The following is a 22,039-nucleotide window of genomic DNA, read 5'->3' as shown; positions in this document are numbered from 1 at the left end:
CATTTTGGTGAAATAGATATTATAGTACTATTATGCACATTTTAGAGATGACGTTACAGAGATGGAGCGAGGTTAGATAACTTCTGTGAGAACACACTGCTGGAAAACTAGAGAGCAAAGAGTAGTTTTCAACTCTGGTCTCTGCTGTATAGAAAATGCTCTTTCTGCAGTACTGTGCTGCTCTGTCAAATCATGAGCTTTTGGCCTGAAGGACACGAGTTCCAAAGTTGGTACGAATACTTCAGAAAGCTGTTCGATGTCGCTCTTAAATTCCAGGTTGGCCTTATGTTATGCAGGTAAGTGTTCTTCCATGAGGGCTCTGTATTTGTATGCTGAAATACAAGAATTTGGAACACCCTTCACTGAAGTATGCCTCCTTGTCATATGAAAATGCCTATTGCTCTAATTATCACATCTGAGACTTTTCCAAGTGGTAGGCTGTGAGCTTTTGCAAGTCCTTGCAGGGAAGATGTTTTCTGAGCGGACTCCCAGGGAGTACAGTCATTAGCTCCTGTACCACACAAGGGTCTTTTGAAGCTCTCCTGCAGGAAACTTGAGAGTGATTCAGTGACCAAATGCAAATGGTATTTGCTGCAAAACTACAGAATTCCTCTGGGGGAGTCTTGGGTGATAACAAAACAACTTTGAACTTCAGCGAAGTACATTGTGGAAGAAAGGCTGTTTATCACCCCACACTTTGGCTTGCTACAGCAGGGGAGGGTTTTAACTTTCCTCTTTCCTTCCCGTTAAGAAAATAATTGAGGCTAATTTCATTCTTCCACATAAACTACAGGGCTGATTAGTTCTCTGTTTGAGTTCTGGGATGAAGGTAGTGGGAGGAACTTCTGAGGCAGTAAACAAGATGTTTTCTGGCTGTCCTTGGTGGGCACATCAACAAAGGGCTTTTGCGATGAAACCAGAGAGCCGAGGAGGAAGAAACTAACAAGCTGTACCCGAAATGACAGTTCAAATGAAATTAATCTCAGGCCATTATTTTTGGGTTTCATGTGCAAGAGTTGGCCTCTGATATAAGCATTCTCCTTTTTTAAAATTTAGTTTATTTGGCTTTGCCAAGTCTAAACTGCGGCACAAAGAATCCTCATTACACCAGGCAGGATACTGTTCCCCAGCTAGGGATGGAACCCGGGCTCCCTTCGTTGGGACCACAGGGTCTTTACCACTGAACAACCGGAGAAACCCTGTTTGAAGCTCTGAATAATCACTCTTGAACATCAGGGCATTTTTATGAAGAGGAAGACATCGCAGCCTTGAAAGATAACATAGGCTTGATCAGAAATGCAAGTTATGCACAATTTTGTCATTTCCAGTTCTCAGTCATGTCATGCCTAGGAGGGAGCATGTCTTCAAATTCCAGAAACAGCTGCAGCAGCTGTTTATTTACCCACTTCTCGGGGGCTATTGTGCTGGCCCTCAGAACAGACACCCAATCCACACCTTCAGGGCAGGAACTTCGAGGTGAGGACCAGATTTCATCAGAAGCCAGTCCATTCACTGAATGTTCACTGGAAGGACTGATGCTGAAGCTGAAGCTCCAATACTTTGTGCACCTGATGAGAAGAGCCAACTCACTGGAAAAGACCCTGATGCTGGGAAAGATTGAGGGCAGGAGAAGAAGGGGCGACAGGGGATGAGATGGATGGATGGCATCATCGACTCAGTAGACATGAGTTTAACAAACTTCGAGAGATGGTGAAAGATAGAGGAGCCTGGCGTGCCCTGTCCATGGGGTCAAAAAGAGTCAGACATGAGTGAGCGACTGAACAACCACAACAGAAATGCAGAACCTTGGTCCTTATCCTGGACAGAATGCCTCAGAATCTGCTTGTTAACATGAGTCTATGCATCTGACGAGCACTGAGCTGACTTTCTCTACTTGCTGGGTACAAACACAGCTACCTTTTGAGTTTCCAGAATATTTTCTAAAATATATGTTTACTCCGTGTGTATTTGCTACTGCTCCTTACAATCATTATAAATACACTGTGAGCAGCTGTGAAACCTTCTAGCTCAATTCACCGAATCCCTCTGAGGAAGGTCTCCACCTATATATAGTAAGTATCAAGGACAAGTCTCATTAAACATTGGCATGTCTCATAACTGCCCTGAGGAAATTCACTTCTAATAGCCACAGACAAGGTAAAGTAGATTGAGTCTCTGTCTCTGCAAAGCGAGACTGACAGGAGATTCTTAGTTCTTCTCAAACGCTGCTTTAGGGATGTTGGTGGGACTCGCAGGAGATGGGCAGACTCAGGAGAACGTCTCCTGACACCGTCTCTAGAGGTGAGTGCATTTCTTATTTCTCTTTTTTACTGCAGTACAATTGCTTTGCAATGTTGTGTTAGCTTCGACTGTACAGTGACGTGAATCAGCCATAAATATACATGTACCTCCTCCCTCTTGGACCTGCCTTCCGCATCCCCCATCCCACCCCACAAGGTCACCCCAGAGCGCCGAGCTGAGCTCCCTGTGCCGCATGTCAGCGCCCGCTAGCTGTCTGTTTCACACGTGGTAGTGTATATATGTCACTATCACTGTCCCAAGTCATCCCACCCTCTCCTTCCCCTCCCCCCATGTCCACACATCGGTTCTCTACGTCTCTGTCTCTCTTCCTGCCCTGCAAATAGGTTCATCTGTACCATTTTTCTAGATTTCACTTTTAGGCATTAATATACGGTATTTGTGCTCCTTTTTCTGACTTACTTACCTCTGTAGTGGAGAATGAAATGGCAACCCACTCTAGTATTCTTGCCTAGAGAATCCTGTGGACAGAGGAGCCTGGTGGTCTGCTGTCCATCGGGTCACACAGAGTTGGACACGACTGAAGCGACTTAGCATGCATGCGTGCATACCTCTGTATGACAGACTCTAGGACTTAGAGGCGATTTTAATATCAACAGAAAATACTCTCCAAGTTACACTAACTCCCCCGTGAGGCACCCGGGGCTGACAGGGTTTTGCATAAGAACAAGGTGGGTCATGTTTTGGACCCTGTAGGAAAGTACCCACACTGTCTTTGCAGAAGACACTGGAAAGCAGGTGCCTGGGTTCTGCTGAATCTGTGAGCATCCGAAGGTCCTTAAGTCATGTCACCTGAGCCCAGGATCCCTCTCCTGAGTCTGTGCTTCCCAGCTGGCAAGACTCAGAGAAGCCAGGAAACCCCTGCCCTGACCTGATCAGTCTCTCTCCAGAAGATAAACACCACTGCCAACTGGAAGCAAGATTCATTAACCCCAGACCACAGCCAACGATGCCACGGTGACCTTGCAGCCAAGGGAACCGAATGTCCTCTGTTTACCTAATATTCCCCATGGCTTCAAGCAAATAAGCCATTCTTCATGGTTGGTCCTAAACCTTCACCAGTGTTATCCTGATTTATACAGTGGTTCCCCAGGTTCCCCTTGAGGTGACTGTACTTTGGTGCTGTGTGAAGTTATCCATATCTCTGCTGTTTCTAATCCATTTGCAAAACCATTTATGAGCTGATTGGGGAGGAAAGGTGGTCTGTAAATGCCTGTCAATTATAATGATTGTGATGTTCCTGAGTGATGAGTGGTAAGTAGGCACCCCAGCCAGGCAAATTCTTCTGTTTCTTTTCTCAAACACTCTCTGACCAACTGATATTTCAAAAGGAGAGCTCCCCCTAGAAAGCCTGATATCCTATTTGCCAGGACGAATCAACATAGGAAACACACATTGGTCTAAAAGGGATTACAATTATGTATCGATGAGCGTTGTTTGGTCTAAACTGGTAGTTATTTTGATGTCTTTGGATGTAAGTTTGGAGTATATGTTATTGTTTAGTTGCTAAGTCCTGTCTGACTCTTTGTGACCCCATAGACTGTAACCTGCCAGGCTTCCCTGTCCATGGTATTTCCCAGGCAAGAATACTGGAATGGGTTGTCACTTCCTTCTCCAGGGAATCTTCCCAACCCAGATTCAGGGATTAAACCTGCGTCTCCTGCATTGCAGATGGATTCATTACCACTAAGCCAGCAGGCATCCCTTCCTAAAGACAACACACTGTTCTATTTAGATGTTCTGGAATCAAAGACTGCTGCACACTTGGCTCTTACAATTACAGTATTAGTATTGAGAACAATTACAGTATTATAGGCTTTGGAAAGGATTTTTGCTTCATTTCTGAAATATCACTCTTCTGTTATTCCCTTTGCAGCTGTGGGTCAAGACAGGCTGGAGCAGAAGCCTTGAAAGCAGATAGGAAACCAACGCAGTGGTCTTTCGTGATTGCTGGTAATTTCGCTAACTGTTCATCTGCTTCTGTGGCCGAAGTCTTCCTCTCTGTCTGTCTTTCCTTCTTCCCAGTGCATCTCCAGCATCCATTTACTCTATTACTTCCCTTCAAATGCAATCTCACTCTGTTTGTAGGGGTGGGAGCATCTCAGTGGAGCGGGAAGGAGAAACGCTCTGGAGTCCTAGGGTCGTGCTGCTGAAATCTCATAGGAATAATTCAGAAAGAGGGATCTGAAAAGAGCGAGCAAGTTTTCGAAGCCACAAGAGTGTAGGAGGACAGTTTATTTTCTCTGCCTGCAGCCTGTAATATATGACTTTCATTCCTACAACCAGTTAGCCAAAAATATGCCTTGTTCAAAGGAATGAGTTAAGTTATATTTTTACCAGAGTGTTTTATATTTGTGTGTGAATATTTCTCAAAATTTATAACCTGCCATAAATATTTTTTTTTTGCCTATATACATTAAACCAGATTGCATATCCTCCTCACTGTGGCTTCTGGGGAAACTCTTTTTATTTTTATTTTAAAAGATGTATTCCTAAGGCTCTAGAGTACACACACACACACACACTCACACAAACATAACATATACACACACACTACATACTGATATGTCTTAAATATTTTAGCTATAAGGCAAAATTCAACATTTGAGATTTTTATTCTGTTATAGCATTTCAAATTTTCACATATTGTGTCAAACTTCCTGTTTTCAGGGAAACTGAAGTAAAATACAGAAAGCTGACAGCAAGAGGGAATATTTCTCCCCAGCCTGCAGCCTTGTTGCACTTAAGGAGGTCCTCTCTTTCTTCCCTTCTTGAACAATAAGGCATTGTATATCTCTTTCCTTTCTATTTCAGCAATTAAACTTAGGTACAGCAATGTCCGTATCTTTAGCTGGGCCATTGGCTCCCAGGTTGACTAACGTAAATGCACACCTGCTCAGGTCCTGATCTACTCTGTTCATTACGTCTGCAACACTGCTCAGAGCAACCTCTTGTCTCACCAAGGAAAGACACACAGGGTGAATCTCCATAGATGCTGAGGTGAGAGACGCGCTCTAAGCAGCACAAGGAAGTCAGTGTTTCCTGAGCACCTCGCAGGCTCGGGAGAGTCATGCCATGAGATGTCACTGAGCTATTTCCATTGTTCAATGTCATTTTTATTATTTAAAAAATTAACTCAAGTTCATGGGGGAAAAAAATCAAACGGTACAAAAGATATACAGTAAAAGCTCACCTTCCCTGTTACTGTCAGTTCTTTTCCCCAGAAGAAGTTCTTATATTTTTTAAATGTGCCTTTCCAGTGCTAGTCCATGATTGGCAGGCATGTGTAGGTACTACTGTTGAGTATGTGCGTATTTTCCCTTTTCTTAAAAAAAATATTTTTGGCCCTACCGCAAAGCATGTGGGATCTTAGTCCCCTGACCAGAGATATAAGGACTTCCCAGGTGGCTTAGTGGGTAAAGAATCCTCCTGCAATTCAGGAAACGCAGGCAGATGCTTGTTCGATCCCTGGGTCAGGAAGATCCCCTGAAGAAGGGCATGGCAACCCACGCCAGTATTCTTGCCTGGAGAATCCCATGGGCAGAGGAGCTTGGCAGGTTACAGTACATAGTGTCTCCAAGAGTCGGACATGACTGAAGCGACTTAGCACGAACACACAGAAATGTAAACTGTACCTCCTGCATTCGAAGCACAGAGTCTCAAGCACTGGACTGCCAGGGAAGTCCCCTCCCATGTTTTAAACCTAAGAGTAGCAGCAATATACATTTTTCTGAGCATCACTTTGCTTACTTAATAATGTCTTGGGCGTTGCTGTATGTTCAAATATAGAACCATCTTATCATTTCTGTTGTCTATACCATCCTCATGGTTTACTTAACACACTGCATCAGGTAGGGTCTGAAGAGAGGAGCAGAGCCCTTGTAAGTGATCTAGAAGAATTAGACCTGGAGGTCGGTCAGGCAGCCTGTGAAGTCTGGGGACTCCTCCGGTGGTACTGGGTCTGAAGTCGGGGGGTTGGCCACACCAAGTGTCAAGAGTGCACCAAAGAACAATCTGGAAGCCGTGAAGATAAAGTGAAGCCATATCTTTCTCTCACCACATCTGTCGCTGACCATTCAGGGGAACTGGAGCTAAGCTGGCGCCCCTTACGGCAGAGCCAAGCTTGCACCTGGCTAAGGTGTGCTGAACCCGGGAGGGGCAAAGCGGCAGATCTGCAGGGGTTGTGCTGGGGCTGCTGTGACTCCTGTGAGTGAGCAGCACACGCATGTGGCATGCAGGGCACCAACCACACAAACCGCAAACCCAGAGCCGCTCTTCTGCCCCGCTCGCCTTGCATGTCTCTCTTGGTGAGCCCTGATCCAGAAGCTTTGCAAGGAAGGGATTGGGAAAATTCATTCCAGCTTATCAGGGCTCTCGTGTCCAAGTTCTACACTAGCCCCACCCTGATGGAAACTGAGGTTGTTTTTCATCTTTGAGTTTGTAAGGGATGTTGTCATGAATAGCTCTACGTGCTAAGTCACTTCAGTCGTGTCCAACTCTTTGCGACCCTATACACTGTAGCCCGCCAGGCTCTTCTGCCCGTGGGATTCTCCAGGCAAGAATACTACAGTGGGTTGCCATTCCCTTCTCCAGGGGAATCTTGTATCTTGGTTCACTTGCATAAGTACACCTAGAAAATGAATTTCTGAAAGTGGAATGGCTGGCCTAGAGGAAGTGAGCACTTTTAAATTCTATGGCATACTGTTAAATTTCACTCCAGAGAGGTTGTATCAATTTATATTCCTGTCAGTGGTGTGTGAGAGTTCTGATTTCCCAATACCCTAGTCACAGGTAGTATTATCCTACTTTTTGATCTTTTTCATTTCAATGGATTAAAAAAAAAACTCGTGATTTTAATTTGTACTTCTTTTTACTTGATGTGTAGTTGAGCATCTTTTAATAATACTAAGTACATTTGTTTTTTCTCTCCTACAGACGACATTTAGCTGTTTTTCTATTGGGTTCACTTTCTGTTTTATAACACTGATTTATGAGAGCTCATTTTAGATATTTTAAAATGTCTTTATTGTTTATGTGGCAAGCATGTTCTCCAATTTGCCTTTTGTATTTCCCATTTTGTTTATGCAAACATGTACTTTTATGATACTACACTTATCTCACTGTAATTATGTGGAGTTTTGAGTTTCCTGCTCTTAGAATGAACTGTTATCTTTTTTGTTTTTCACAAAAATTCTGAAAGATAGGCCTGAAAAAATATGACTCCTACTTTACCAATAATGAATGGGAGGCTGATAGAAGTTAAGTCAATGGCATAAGGCCATATGTTAACAGTAAGTCAGTGAATCCATCTGGGTCCCCAAAGGAGCATGTGCTGTGCTCAGTCGCTTGGTCATGTCTGACTCTTTTGTGACACCCTGGACGGTGTCCACCAGGCTCCTCTATTCATGGGCTTCTCCAGGCAAGAATACTGGAGTGGGTTGCCGTTTCCTTCTCCAGGGGATCTTTCCTACCCGGGGATCAAGTGAGTGTCTCCTTCTTGGCAAGTGGATTCTTTCCCACTGAGTCACCTGGGAAGACCAAAGAAAGAGTACAGCAGACTCAAATTTGGTATTTGAGGGACACTTAATAAAGAGGTTATTTTCAAAGGCATAAGGAAAGTTTTGTGTCAACAAGATCGCAAGGAGTGGTACAGTTCAGCAGGATCAGTCACAGTGGGCAGAACCACTCTTGCCTTAGGGCACAAAAGCGGAGAGAGGACGTGGTTATTGGAACCTGGGGGAATGGAGATGCTGAGAGGATGTGGGCCATCAGAAGAGGAGATGCCCTCTTCAGTAAGAGAATGCAGCCACATGATGGGTAGCCCCACCACTCTGTGAGGCTCTGGAGGGATGAATAATACCTTTACTGCTTTCTCATGCCTCCCACAGACCCCTAGGTGATAACGCCCAATGAAAGCCAAGGGCACAGATATTATGAATATCTGGGATTCAGTTTAAAAAGATAATATTTAACTTATGCCTTCTAAGGAAATAAAAATGACCTGACCCTTCAGGGTTGTAATGGAGGAAGACATGATCAGTGAAATTCATTGGGCAAACATAAAAATCTCTATTAGGTGCCATCATATGTAAAGAAAAAACAAAGAGCTCAAAATAAAGATAAATCAATTGCCTGTTGGATCACTAGAGTCAAAAGCATTGGTCCTTTCAAGTCAGTGAGATGTACAATTTTTAATGAAAGTGGATTTGTCCCTAGAATTGTGACATATTCACTAGAATCGTGACATATTCTTCCTACCCAAATCATTTCATTGGAGAGAAAGTTGCCTATTGTTAACTTCCATTATATAAGAGGGACATAGAAAACTGGTCATTAAAAAGTAAATTCTGAAGCTTATTCCAAGTTAACAAAAATGAAGATGCAAAAATCAGGTGCTAGGGTATGAGCATGATCTAGGGAAAAAGAAGGCTGGATGATATAATCCAGCCATACCAAATGAACTTCAGTTTCTGAAAAGGTCACTTCTCTCTAGCTCTGGGACATGGGACATGTTTTTTCTTTATTTTTTCCCGGATAAATCTGTGCAAGGAGAACCAAAAAGCAGGAAGACATTTTAGGATACTATTGAATTTGTCCAATGAAAGATGAAATCCTGAACCAGAAGCAAAGGAAACAAAATGAGGTCGATTTCAAGATCATTAGAAAGAAAGAGTGTCCAGGACTTCAAAACTAAGGGAGTTTTAAAGGAAGAGTGATATTATCTGAAATTTTAGACTTTCATGTTGGTGAACAACAGCCTGATGAACAGAATTGAGACATCCTGAGTGTCCGAAGGAACTGAAGGGAAGAAAGATGAGTTTAGCTTATATACTCTTAAGCTGAGATAGCGTGGACCACTCTGGTAGAAGTAGCCTTCAGGCAGATGGAAATCTAAACTGGTGACTTTGGTTATGGAAGACATAGATATATGAAGACACATTCTCTCCATGGAACTGACAGTTATAATTTTGATAGTGAGATAAGTGAGGCCTGATATTACAGAGGAAAGGGAAGGGCTGAGGATGGAAACTCAAGGAAACTCACTCACTGAAAAAACCTGTAAATATACCTCCCTAAGTGGTTGGTACTAAGCCAAACTTTAGAAAAATTTACATTTGCAAATAAAGCATAAAGAAGAGGATCGAGCACACAGAGTAGAGAAAAACCAGAGAGTAAGAGACACAACGTGCTGTCACGGAAACAGGGGGACTGTGGTATCTTTGAAGGTGTTCATCAATTCCATATAAGTTATCAAATCTGTGGATATATAGATGCTCTTAATAGCCCTTTATTATCCTGTTTATTAAAAAGCAGAGACATCACTTTGCCAACAAAGGTCTGTACAATAAAAGCTATGATCTTTTCAGCAGTCGTGTATGGATGTAAGAGTTAGACCTTAAAGAAGGCTGAGCGCTGAAGAATTGATGCTTTTGAACTATGGTGCTGGAGAAGACTTTTGAGAGTCCCTTGGACTGCAAGGAGATCAAATCGGTCCATCCTAAAGGAAATCAATCCTGAAATGTTCATTGGAAGGATGGATGCTAAAGCTGAAGTTCTAATACTTTGGCATCTGTTGTGAAGAGCCAACTTATTGGAAAAGACCCTGATGCTGGGAAAGATTGAGGGCAGGAGGAGTAGGGGCGAGGAGGACGGGATGGTTGGATGGCATCACTGACTCAATGGACATGAGTTTCTCAAAGCACTGGCCCACCAGCACCATGGCAATGTCTAGAGTGCTCCCTGGGTGCCAGGCACTGTGCTGCTGGCACGTCATGCTTGCCCATTCAGATCTCATACCATCTCTTTACAGGAGATATAATCATCTGCACCCTACGGAAAGAAGCTCTTGCCCAAGGACTAGGAATTGAATCCAGATTCTACTCTCTCTGAAGCATCGGGTTCTTTTGTTGCCTGTTTGCTTTCCTGTAGAGTAGGTGTAATAACTACGCTCCTGTTTTGCAAAGTGCATGGCCAGACACTTTACCTCTGAACCCCATCTCTTGCTTCTTTTCAAAGTATCTTAATCCCTTATATTCCTTGATCTTCATAACAAACAGCATTGAACCTCCCTTGGTCATCACATCCCCTCAAGCATCTGTTCTCTCTCGCCACAATCAAAAGTGTCAAAAGAGCTGTTATGCTTCCTGTTTCCACTTCCTTCCTAATCTCTGTCTAAGCCAGAGACTTTGCTTTGCTTTCACCGAATTATTTGCCACCAATGGCCTTTTCTTTTTTAATTTCAGTGGTCGATCTTCAGCTCAACGGTCGATCTTCACTGTTCATCTTGTTCGACTTCCCAGAAACCTTAAACACAATGGAATTTTCTTTCCTAATTAATACCCTCCTTTTCCCTGATGCCATGGCACAGCTGTTGCCTTTGGCTCTCCACTCTGGGTTTCTCCCCTCTGACCATCTCGGGTCCTTGTGTCTTTCCTGTTTACACCTGTTGGCTGGGTGACCCCATCAGCTTTTATGGTTTCAGTCACCACCAGAGCCCAGTAATCAGGAGCCCACACACCTAACCTGCACTGCTTTTCTGAGCTTCCAGAAAAGAAGAGACCAACAGACTGCAAGCTGCCAATGTCTTCTTGAATGCCTCTCCCAGACAAAGTAGAATCCATCACTTCTCCCTAAGCTCATTTCTCCCCTGATGTCTTTTGTATACATTTATAGTGAGCATGAGAGAGAGTGACTTACATCTCTATTTTTTTTTCTAAAGTAAAATATCAACTTTTAAGATTTTAATCTGACAATCATAATTTATTAATCAGCAAGTTGATGAAGTAGCAAAAACATTTATTGAGCTGGAACCTCATTCTTCTGGTGATTATTTCATGGTTAATAATAATAATAATTAACATGCTACTTGACATTCTAAAATTTTTCTTTCTAGAATCTGAACTTTCATTATAATCACACCTGATCAGAAAACTCAGGGCAAATTTGTCCTGAAAACATCTCAGGATTACCTTAGATTGGGAAAACACAAGCCGACTAGAGCTTTTGGCAATGGCTTTCTAGCATATTCATAAAGGGATTTCTACTTGATGGTGTGTGTGTGTGTGCTAAGTCGCTTCAGTCATGTCCAGGTCTATGCAACCCTATGGACATAGTCTGCCAGGTTTCTCTGTCCACGGGATTCTCCAAGCAAGAGTATGGAGTGGATTGCCATGCCTTCCTCCAGGGGATCTTCCTGACCCAGGGAACAAAAGTGTCTCTTACGTATACCTGCACTGACATACGTATACTTGAGGGCAACACCCTTAAAATGCATTCTTTAGTTTAGAGCGTTGAGTGTGAGAAGGGATAAATGTGGAAATAAATCTCCCAGAATTTCATCTTTCTGTTTTACATGAGTAGATTTTTAATATAATTGTTGTTTTTTGTAGAGAGATTGATCATTTCCAAATTTTTATGTATTCAAACTTCTTAGGCTCTGATATCTGATAACTGCATTGGTAAGTGGGCATAACTTGTCAACTTTCATTTAAAGTTAATAAGATGGTTTGCATGACAATGGCTCCAGATAAAATTGGAGAGCGCAGATTCTCTAGGCTGAGTACACTTAGAAATATCCCTTGTTAGAAACTACGTCCAAAATACTTTCGGTGAAAGCTTGTTTTCTTTTCCCATTTAAAAAATGAACACTGTAGGACCATGTACATTTTCTCAGTGCATCTACTTACTAGAGTGGTTGATTATATTGATTTTTTTCCCCTACAAATTTCAATCAAAATCATATGTATTTTAAAAGTCGGGCTTCATAGTTCTGGCACTGTTCTTAGAATCCAAAATCTTCCTTTTATCTCCTTGACATGTGTCAGCTACAGCTATATTAAAGCTCTACATTTTAATCTTTCCAAATTCAGTTCTCTTGACGAATTCCTTCTTCCTTCATGCCTGGAGTTCTGACTTCAAAAGAAGCTTTTCATACACAAGAGAGATAAATACCAGGAGAATTGGAGTGAGGACTGGGTCAAATAACATTGGAACCCCTTTCTTCCTGTGTTTTGAGATGTGAAATGTGAACCCAAACTAAATGGTAAAGGAAAACTGCCTCTTACTCTGTGCTCTGTATGTTCCCTGGGAAGAAATTGTGTCTCTCAAAAAGAAGAGTTCATAAACTGTCTGACTTTGCTGTGATATCTAGTTCCTTCCAATATCTATCCTGTAGATGGAAAACTCTGTAGATTAAATACTGTCATCTATAACAGACTGCTGGTTATGTGCCAGGATGCTGCGAGATGAATAAAATATGGAACTCTCAGTGTTCAGGTGGGTATATGCCTTTTGTGTCTGGACTCCTGGCTGTTAGAAGGACATGACAAGGAAACCTGTTGGTGCAAACAAATGAGAACATCTTGGGGTCAGTCTGTGTGCTCTGAAAGTGTGCGGTTTCTACTGGTTAAAACTTCCCTTTTAGATGTGGGACATGGACAGTGCACACACGTGTGCCTAGAAAAAAATGGGCATATACACATGGGAAAAACCCAAATTAAGAAAAAAAAAAAAAAGCCTGGTGATTTTTTTTTGCTAACATCATATAGTGCTTGAAACCTCAGGTTGCATCTTCACATGGAGACTTCAGGCATCTCTGCAGTGGAGATGATCAGCTTTAAGGAAAAGGAATGTCACCCTCCTTAAGGGTGTAGACAGTAACCAATATTTCTTCAGATTCTTGTAATTATAGAAGACTGCTGCGCAGCTGTTACCTAACCACAAGAAGGGCAAAATCCAACAGGGTGAAGTGCAGTTGAAGTCGGCAAGAAGGAAGGACTCCAAGGAGAATTTGCAGATGGAATATTCTCTGATGTCTTGGATAGTCATGGAAATTTAAGTCTTTCTTCCTTGATCCTACCACTGAGGATGTCTAGGGCAATAATACAGCGCAACTGTCCTGAAGTATGTAGCAAGGGGATTTTACCTAGTTAGCCAGGTGGGAGTACCAAACCCTTCCTGACCACCCGCTGCCCCCTCCATGTACTGGAGCTTTGAGGGCTCGTACCAGCAGCCCGGGTTTAAGGGGCAACTGTCTTTGCAATAGAATGAGATACAACACATGAAATAGTACTTTCTAAGTTTAATTCCACTAAAATTACAGTAAAATATTGAATCATATACTTATTGACACAAATGAAGTATCAGTAAAGCTTCCATGCACAATTGAATTGCCTTTTTTTGTGAGGGGAGTCAAGAACAAAATTCATGTAAAGCAGGCATCATAATTAACCTCTATTATCCATAAGATAAAATTAAATGTATTCAACTTGCCCAGCCCCTGCCTGTAGGTGGACAGGGTAGGTAAGGCAGGCCCTGAAGTCAGAGAGGCCTCAACTCAAATTCTGCTCTTGAAATTAAGAAGCATTTGTAACCTTGAGTTTATTCACTAATAAAGAGGATAAACTACCAATCTCACCTTTTTTTTTTTTACCCTTTGGCCCCTCTAAGGATTTCAAGTGCTGAACACATAACCACGACAATATTAAACACTCAAATAAATAAGAGCTAGTATTGGTGGTATTTTTATTATCATTGGGATAACGTGGTCAGCTGTGAAGGGGAGTCTCACTGAAGCTGGGGGAGGCACCCACCCATGTTCTGCAGGTTGAGGCTGCTCTGCAGGGTGAAGGTCAGGTTTCAGAGTGAGTCCTTGAGAGAGGAGATGAGAGGTTGATTGATCATTCCCCAACCTTGGCAGGCATTTCTTTGTCTGCTTTCATTTGTTTACTTGTTTCAGAATTCTTCTTCTGACCTTGAATGATTCCTAACAAGCTGGTGCTTCTCCATCATCATGCTGGCTCTTGTTTATAACTTCCTTGGCAGCCTTGGGATAGAGGTGATGGAGGTGATTATCGGGAGAACTTGAGAATTCCTTGGTTCTCGAACGCTGGCTAGGTTCACTAACACTGCACTCTAACCCTTATTAGCAACTATGGCTTCATGGAGAAATTACATTGAAAAAGAATCAACCCCTTCTGTGTGGTGTGTATTTTAGAGTTTGCAAAGCACTTCCAGAGGCAGATGAGTATGAGGAAATTTATGAGTGTTTGCTATAGAGAGGACTGTTTTTCAAATGTTAGAAACGTGATGATTGTTTATACCGTATCATCAGTTTAGGGGCATTTGCTGCAACTATTAAAAAAAAAGTTAGAAAACAGCTAACAGTTTTGAAAGTGTTTGCAGTTGGACCCCAGATGATTTTTTTTTTTTTTAAATAACAGACTTGGACATTTTCTTACAAGTAAAGCACTGGATTGTTTTTATCCAAATTTGTGTGCTTCGAGCATGCCAGTGCCTCTGACGATTAAACGTGACAGTGTGGGTCGCAGTGAAGGGTCTGGACCGTTTTCCCCTTTGTTTATTCCCAACGTAGGTGGTTCGTAAGCTTGCCTATCGTGTCAGTTTAGGGACGAAGAGCAGCAGAAGCGTCATCTTCCCTGTGACATGAGCTGCCCGGCCCTGGGGAGGGAGCTCCGGTTAACGAATGAAGATGTCAAGCTGTGTTCCACGACTGTCAACAGCTGCATATTTATCACTGCGCCATAGGCCCTCTCAGACTGAAAGATTTCACTGTTTATTCACAGCAAAGACACTTAATTAATGACTGGGCCTAATCGGGCTGTCTTATTATTTACAGGGATACCAGTGTGGCTTAGCTCAAGCGATGTGCAAACAAACCAGCCTTGAGGAAGCTTTAATTAATAATTCTGAGCCAGGCCTTCCGAGAGGCCCCGTCATGGGCTCCTGGGTGATTTACAACATCTCCTTTGCCATGTTCTCGTGTCCCCTGCATGCAGATGAGTGGCCACCCGGCAGATCTTCCTGTTTCCACTGCACTGGGCCTTGTTTATTACAGAAGCGCTCTTATCTTTGCAGAGGACCTAATGGAGATGGATGCCTCCATGGGAAGACGATTCCTGTGTCTCTCTTGACCGTGTTGCCATTCAGAAGCATTTCCGTGAGGTTATTGTCACTGGCTCTGCTAAGAGACTCATATGGTAGATCAAAAAAATTAGGTTTAATTTTGTTCATTTGGGAAATCAGAGCAAAACCAGATATGACAAGACAAGGTCACCTGTGTTCAGCATTGACCAGGTGAGGCTGGATGCAAGAAAATCAGTTAGAGGCCTTCACAACCCATCAGTCAGAGGATTCCTTACCTCGGTATAAAATAGGGTCTAGGCACTGGAAATAGAACTGGGGGATTACATTTGAGGTATTTCGGGAGGTAGAATCAAGAGATTCAACATGGGATTGGATGTGGGGGTGAAGGAGAGAGTAAGACCTAGACAGAGAGGACGTGTTCTCATGGTTGCGTGTACATACTAAGTTGATTCAGTCATGTCCGACCCTTTGTGACCCCATGAACTGTGGCCTGCCAGGCTCCTGTGTCCATGGGATTCTCCAGGCAAGAACATTGGAGTGGGTTGCCATGCCCTCCTCCAGGGGATCTTCCCAACCCCCAGGGACTGAACCCATTTACATGGTTACTTAAAAATAATTTCAAACTTTTTTTTCCTGTAATTTTAAAAAATACTGCTTGATTGTCTTTTTGTATCTGGTGTGGCCAATGGCAGTTTGGTATCAAGCAGGCTTCTGTTCTTTTGTAAGTATGTGCATGTATAAATATACGTATATATGAATCTGTCTGAATGTGCCCATCTATATGTATCTCAGCTCAGTTCAGTTCAGTCGCTCAGCTGCGTCTGACTCTCTGCAGTCCCATGGACTGCAGCACGTCAGGTTTTCCTGTCCATCACCAACTCCCGGAGCTTGCTCAAACTCCTGTGCATCAATATCTATCATCTATTTATCACTTTTCCTCTGGATAGACTTAGATTTTTAAAATCATTGGTGCTTTCAAGTTTTACTGCGATATACAAATGTGAGCTTTCCTTATTTATCCTGTTTGGAACTTGAGAAGTCTTGAAATCTGAAATTTTCATTTTGATTCTTGATCTGCCTCCTTCCTCCATTGCCTCTCCTTCTCAAACCCCTCTTATCTTGATTCAGCAAGTCTATTTCATCCCCCGTGTGGCTTTGCTTCCCCTGTGCTGTCTGTTCTGTGCTGTCCCACTGCTCGGGGGGCAGTTTTCCTGAATTTCCAGCCCTCTGTCTCGTTCCTGGTTCTGTCCATCTACTATTTCCCCCATCCATGTGTTCTCTATCTAAATTATTATACTTTCTCATGCCAAGTACTTTCCCATGCAGTCCCTTATTTCTGCTTTTAGTACACTCGTCTGCCCTAATGCCTTTCGGTATATTAATAACCTTATTTTAAATTCTCGGTGTGATGCTTCGTGTCCTCTCTGCTGTCTTTCCTTTACAGTGGTTGCAAGAACTCAAGTTTTGTCTTCAAATTCCACTCTTCTGGATGGAATTCCATCCAAGGAATTCCAAATTCACCTGTGCAAGGAGACTCTACTTCAGAACTGGAGAATTAATTTGCCTCAAATTCTGCTTTTATTTCTCCAAGCCTCAGAGACACACCCTCCCCACGACAGAGGTGACTTTTTTTGCAAAGTAGTTTTTGACTGTTGTGTGGAAAGCTATTCAGATCAACTATTCTATTTATACCAGAAGGGAGGGTATACAAGGGGTTGGAATTTCTTCATGAAGTCCTGAAAGAACCCCCAATTTCTGGTCCATTATTGATACCCTTCAGTTCAGTACAGTCACTCAGTCGTGTCCGACTCTTTGCGACCCCATGAATCGCAGCACGCCAGGCCTCCCTGTCCATCACCAACTCCCGGAGTTCACCCAGACTCACGTCCATCGAGTCAGTGATGCCATCCAGCCATCTCATCCTCTGTCTTCCCCTTCTCCTCTTGCCCCCAATCCCTCCCAGCATCAGAGTCTTTTCCAATGAGTCAACTCTTCGCATGAGGTGGCCAAAGTACTGGAGTTTCAGCTTTAGCATCATTCCTTCCAAAGAACACCAGGACTGATCTCCTTCAGAATGGACTGGTTGGGTCTCCTTGCAGTCCAAGGGACTCTCAAGAGTCTTCTCCAACAACACAGTTTAAAAGCATCAATTCTTCAGTGCTCAGCCTTCTTCACAGTCCAACTCTCACATCCATACATGACCACAGAAAAAACCATAGCCTTGACTAGACAGACCTTTGTGGGCAAAGTAATGTCTCTGCTTTTGAATATGCTATCTAGGTTGGTCACAACTTTCCTTCCAAGGAGTAAGCGTCTTTTAATTTCATGGCTGCAATCACCATCTGCAGTGATTTTGGAGCCCCCCAAAATAAAGTCTGACACTGTTTCCACTGTTTCCTCATCTATTTCCCATGAAGTGATGAAACCGGATGCCATGATCTTCGTTTTCTGAATGTTGAGCTTTAAGTCAACTTTTTCACTCTCCACTTTCACTTTCATCAAGAGGCTTTTGAGTTCCTCTTCACTTTCTGCCATAAGGGTGGTGTCATCTGCATATCTGAGGTTATTGATATTTCTCCCGGCAATCTTGATTCCAGCTTGTGCTTCTTCCAGTCCAGCGTTTCTCATGATGTACTCTGCATATAAGTTAAATAAGCAGGGTGACAATATACAGCCTTGATGAACTCCTTTTCCTATTTGGAACCAGTCTGTCGTTCCATGTCCAGTTCTAACTGTTGCTTCCTGACCTGCATACAGATTTCTCAAGAGGCAGGTCAGGTGGTCTGGTATTCCACCTTTCTATCTCTTTCAGAATTTTCCACAGTTGATTGTGATCCACACAGTCAAAGGCTTTGGCATAGTCAATAAAGCAGAAATAGATGTTTTTCTGGAACTCTCTTGCTTTTTTGACACCCTTACAATAACTCAATTGGTAAAGAATCCACCAGCAATGCAGGAGACCCTGGTTTGATTCCTGGGTTGGGAAAGTTCCCTGGAGAAGGGATAGGCCACCCACTCCAATATTCTTGGGCTTCCCTTGTGACTCAGCTGGTAAAGAATCCACCTGCAATGTGGGATTCCTGGGTTCAATCCCTAGGTTGGGAAGATCCCCTGGAGAAGGGAAAGGCTACCCACTCCAGTATTCTGGCATGGAGAATTCTATACAGTCCACAGGGTCCCAAAGAGTCAGACACAACTGAGCCACTTTCAGTTTCTTTACCTATTTGAAGCATTTAAATATTTCCCTTTTTAAAAATATCTGTGAATATTTTATCAGGAAGACATGAAAAAGAGAGACAGATAAGTGCCATTTTAAACTGAAATCCCAAAATTCCACTTCAAATGAATTTTTCAAGTGTTCAGATGGACTTCTGGTTTTGAGCCCAGTTAATATATCTGCTTGCATTAAATGACAAATACAGTCAGCAGCAGCAGACAGTCTGTTTTAAAATATAAATATACGAAAAATTAAATAAAGTATGTAGGGTTAACTGTGACTGTTTTTGAGCTGATGTTTGTTTTCTCTGTGGAATACATGCTAATATATGCTGTGCTGTGCTTAGTCGCTCAATCCTGTCCAACTCTTTGTGACTGCATGGTCTGTAGCCTCCCAGGCTCCTCTGTCCACGGGATTCTCCAGGCAAGAATACTGGGGTGGGTGGCCATGCCCTCCTCCAGGGGAACTTCCCAACCCAGGGATCAAACCTAGGTCTCCCTCATTGCGGGCAGATTCTTTCACTGTCTGAGCCACCAGAGAAGCCCAAGAATATTGGGGTGGGTAGCCTATCCCTTCTCCAGCGGATCTTCCCAACCCAGGAATCAAACTGGGGTCTCCTGCTTTGCAGATGAAGTCTTTACTAGCTGAGCTACCAGCAAAGCCCACGTGCAAATATACTTCTGGCTAAAGTTTGAAAGTTGTCAGTGTTAGTTGCTAATTAGGTTGTGAGCAAACTTCCTGCAGATCTGCCTTCCTTTATACTTGTTATTATTTGTTGAACACAGTTCATTGTGAGGAGCTGTGGCTCAGAATTGTTATGATCGTGGCACTTAATCTCACCGTCTACTCTCAAAAAGTAATCATTAAGTATTTAATATCATGTCAAAATGTATGCAAAGAATTAGGCAGTTGGTTCACACTTTCTAGTAGCTTATGATTTTCAGGAAATTCTGACAGTGATACAGAAGCTGTAGCAAGGAAGTTACGGCTCTTATTTTTTAAGTGATGCAGTCTAGATTCTGGAATACTCACATATTAATATGCACAATGTAAGCATTTGCGGTCTTTAACACAACTATCCAGGGTACATTTCAGGTCACTGGACAGTTCCAAAGTGTCTTAAACAGTTTTAGAATTTACGGTTCTATTACACAGTTATTCTATCTTATTTTTAAAAAAAGTTTCCTAGAATTATTGCACCCAAGTGTTTCTGAAATTTAGGATAATTGGCGTTAAGGGGGGCAGAACGATGCTGCTTCAACCTGGCATAGCTTTGATTGCGAATTGCTAAAAAAATCCTGCCATCTTCAGCTTTGGAGGCACTATCCTTTCATTCTTTGCAGATTACAGGAAATTTGAAAACTTACTTTTTCCACTAGTCTTTGAGAAATTCTCTGGAGTGATACATTTTTCTCCTTTTAAGATGTGGTTCACAAACTTTTCCCTTTGAAATCTGAAACTCAAGGTAGTTTTTAAAAGTATAAGGTAAATGCATCTGAGTCATTTGCATCTAAACCAGATTTCTCTCTGCACAGCTGAGCCACTTAGAGTCCCCCTGTGCCTTCCTACTGTCTGGGCTCCGGGAGTCTGGTGGCTAAACATGCCATGTTCTTCTCCTGAGCTTTCATATGTCTAGCTCCTGCTGATGAAAATCATCTCTCCATTCCCCTTTAACATCCAGCACTTTCCCTCCAGGTTACAACCTAACTGTTTCTCCCTCTAGAACTCACCTCAAGGAACTCCCTTTCCCAGAAGTGGGACCACATGGGATTCTTACTCTTGAATTTCCATCTTTCCTGATAAGCTGTCTGCTCTGTAAGAAAGCCCACTGTGTTTTATCTTTCTTACCACCTATAACCCAATTCAGTCCCTGACCCATGGAAGGAATTTAACAAATATGCTTATTGAATGTGAAATGCCATTTGCTAAATCTGAAACTCCAGGGAAATAGTACGCCGTGACTTCAGTATTTAAGTTCACTGTGAGAAACTGAGGCTTTTTTTCCATTACCCCCTTTTTCTTTGCTTTCCTCGCCTTTCAAGATAGTCATATTTGTCTTGCTATTGATTTTAATACAGCAGTGAATTTATCTAGTTCTGAAACTATGTGCCTAATGGGTTAGCCCAGAAGCTTGGTAGGGAGTGAATTCTAGAATCTGGTTATCCTGTGAAGTCTTTTATCTTCAAAACTATTTCCCTGGAGTTTCAGATTTAGCAAATGCTATTTCATATTCAACAAGTATATTTGATAAATTTTATTCAAACTCACTGTGGATCTCCTCTGCATAGATGATGCTGGCTACTGAACAAGTGAATATGTGCTAAAAAAAAAAGTATGAAAAAATCTGCTTCTGCCTGAAACTGGCAAGTGATCCTTCTCTTCACATCCCACTGGACCAAGGACATCTCATAGTGACCCCTGATTTCAAAGAAATGGTTAAGTTTAACTGTTCCACATGTCCAAGGAAGCAAGAAAAGCTGGGAAGAGTGGTGAGCACCAGTGAAGTCTCACCAGCAGAACCAGATATGTCCAGGCAGTGGAAACCAGTACAGCCCAGCTCAGGTGGCCTGCTATGGATCAATGCCACCCATTGTGAGACCTACCCAGGGGACAAAAGTCTTCAAATTTCAAAGAGAAAAATGTATCTCAGAGTGATGAAATAGAGTATCTAAAAACCGTTTGCATTCCTTAATTGAAAAGTGTTCAAACTGGGGAGAGTCAAAGGCCAACTTCTTTAACCAGTTAAAGCGTACCTGGTGTTGGGTTGGCCAAAAAGTCTATTTGGGTAGAAAATAGCCTACGAGGTATTACAACATTTTGAGGCATGTGGCAATCTTGTTTTTAAAAATCACAGATGCCTGTGTTTCAATATTCACTGAAAGCTGAAATCACTTACATTTGTTTCATTGGTTCTTCAACTTGTGTTTTACTTTCATACTAACACTTGAGCTGAATTTCCAAGTGTGTTAATAATTTAATAAATGGAATGAATGCTATTTAGTTTGGGCTTCCCTGGTGGCTCAGATGGTAGAGAATCTGCCTGCAATGTGGGATACCTGGGTTTGATCCCTGGGTAGGGAAGATCCCCTGGAGAAAGGGCATGGCAACCCACTCCAGTACTCTTGCCTGGAGAATCCCACGGACAGAGGAGCCTGGAGAGCTACAGTCCATGGGGTCACAGAGTCAGACATGACTGAGCGACTAACACACATACACACATGCTATTTAGTTTATTAAAACTCATATTTGAAGCGTACATATTTATTCTAAGTTCTAAAATTTTGAACATGGTACATGTATTGTATAAGCTCGTTTTACACAATCTGTTGCTATGTCATGGTGAGTGTGGACTGTAGCCCACTGGCCAGGTGTGCCTGGCACCCATGGGAGAGGCACTGCATTTCCCTGCATTTGTTTGAAGACTGAAATACAAAGATGGAATGAAAGGAGGAGTTCGGGTTATAGGCTTTCTAGCAAGTACATGATGACAAGAACTTCAAATACATTCACAGATAAATATCTGGGAAAACTGTAAACTGATCCTTATAAAAATTGAGTTTATTGGCCAGTACAAGTTGATATATTAGTGGCCTTCAGGGTTTTAAATTACAACGTATA

The 22,039-nt window shown here is 42.5% G+C and overlaps 1 long non-coding RNA gene across 1 annotated transcript in view; it reads left to right on the top strand.

Moving 5' to 3' along the window:
- The window catches only part of LOC123327630, a 29,530-nt gene extending 8,033 nt beyond the window's left edge, over positions 1-21,497 (top strand). Inside the window, exons 2-4 of the long non-coding RNA XR_006542240.2 lie at positions 4,196-4,272; positions 10,563-16,825; positions 20,710-21,497. This is a non-coding gene — a long non-coding RNA (uncharacterized LOC123327630). The remainder of the gene's footprint in view (positions 1-4,195; positions 4,273-10,562; positions 16,826-20,709) is intronic.
- Positions 21,498-22,039: the final 542 nt, after the last annotated feature.

This window comes from Bubalus bubalis, chromosome 10 (genome assembly GCF_019923935.1).
Source record: "Bubalus bubalis isolate 160015118507 breed Murrah chromosome 10, NDDB_SH_1, whole genome shotgun sequence".
Taxonomy (NCBI): domain Eukaryota; kingdom Metazoa; phylum Chordata; class Mammalia; order Artiodactyla; family Bovidae; genus Bubalus; species Bubalus bubalis.
The sequence above is the reverse complement of the archived record's forward strand: the minus strand, read 5'-3'. Positions and strand labels throughout refer to the sequence as shown.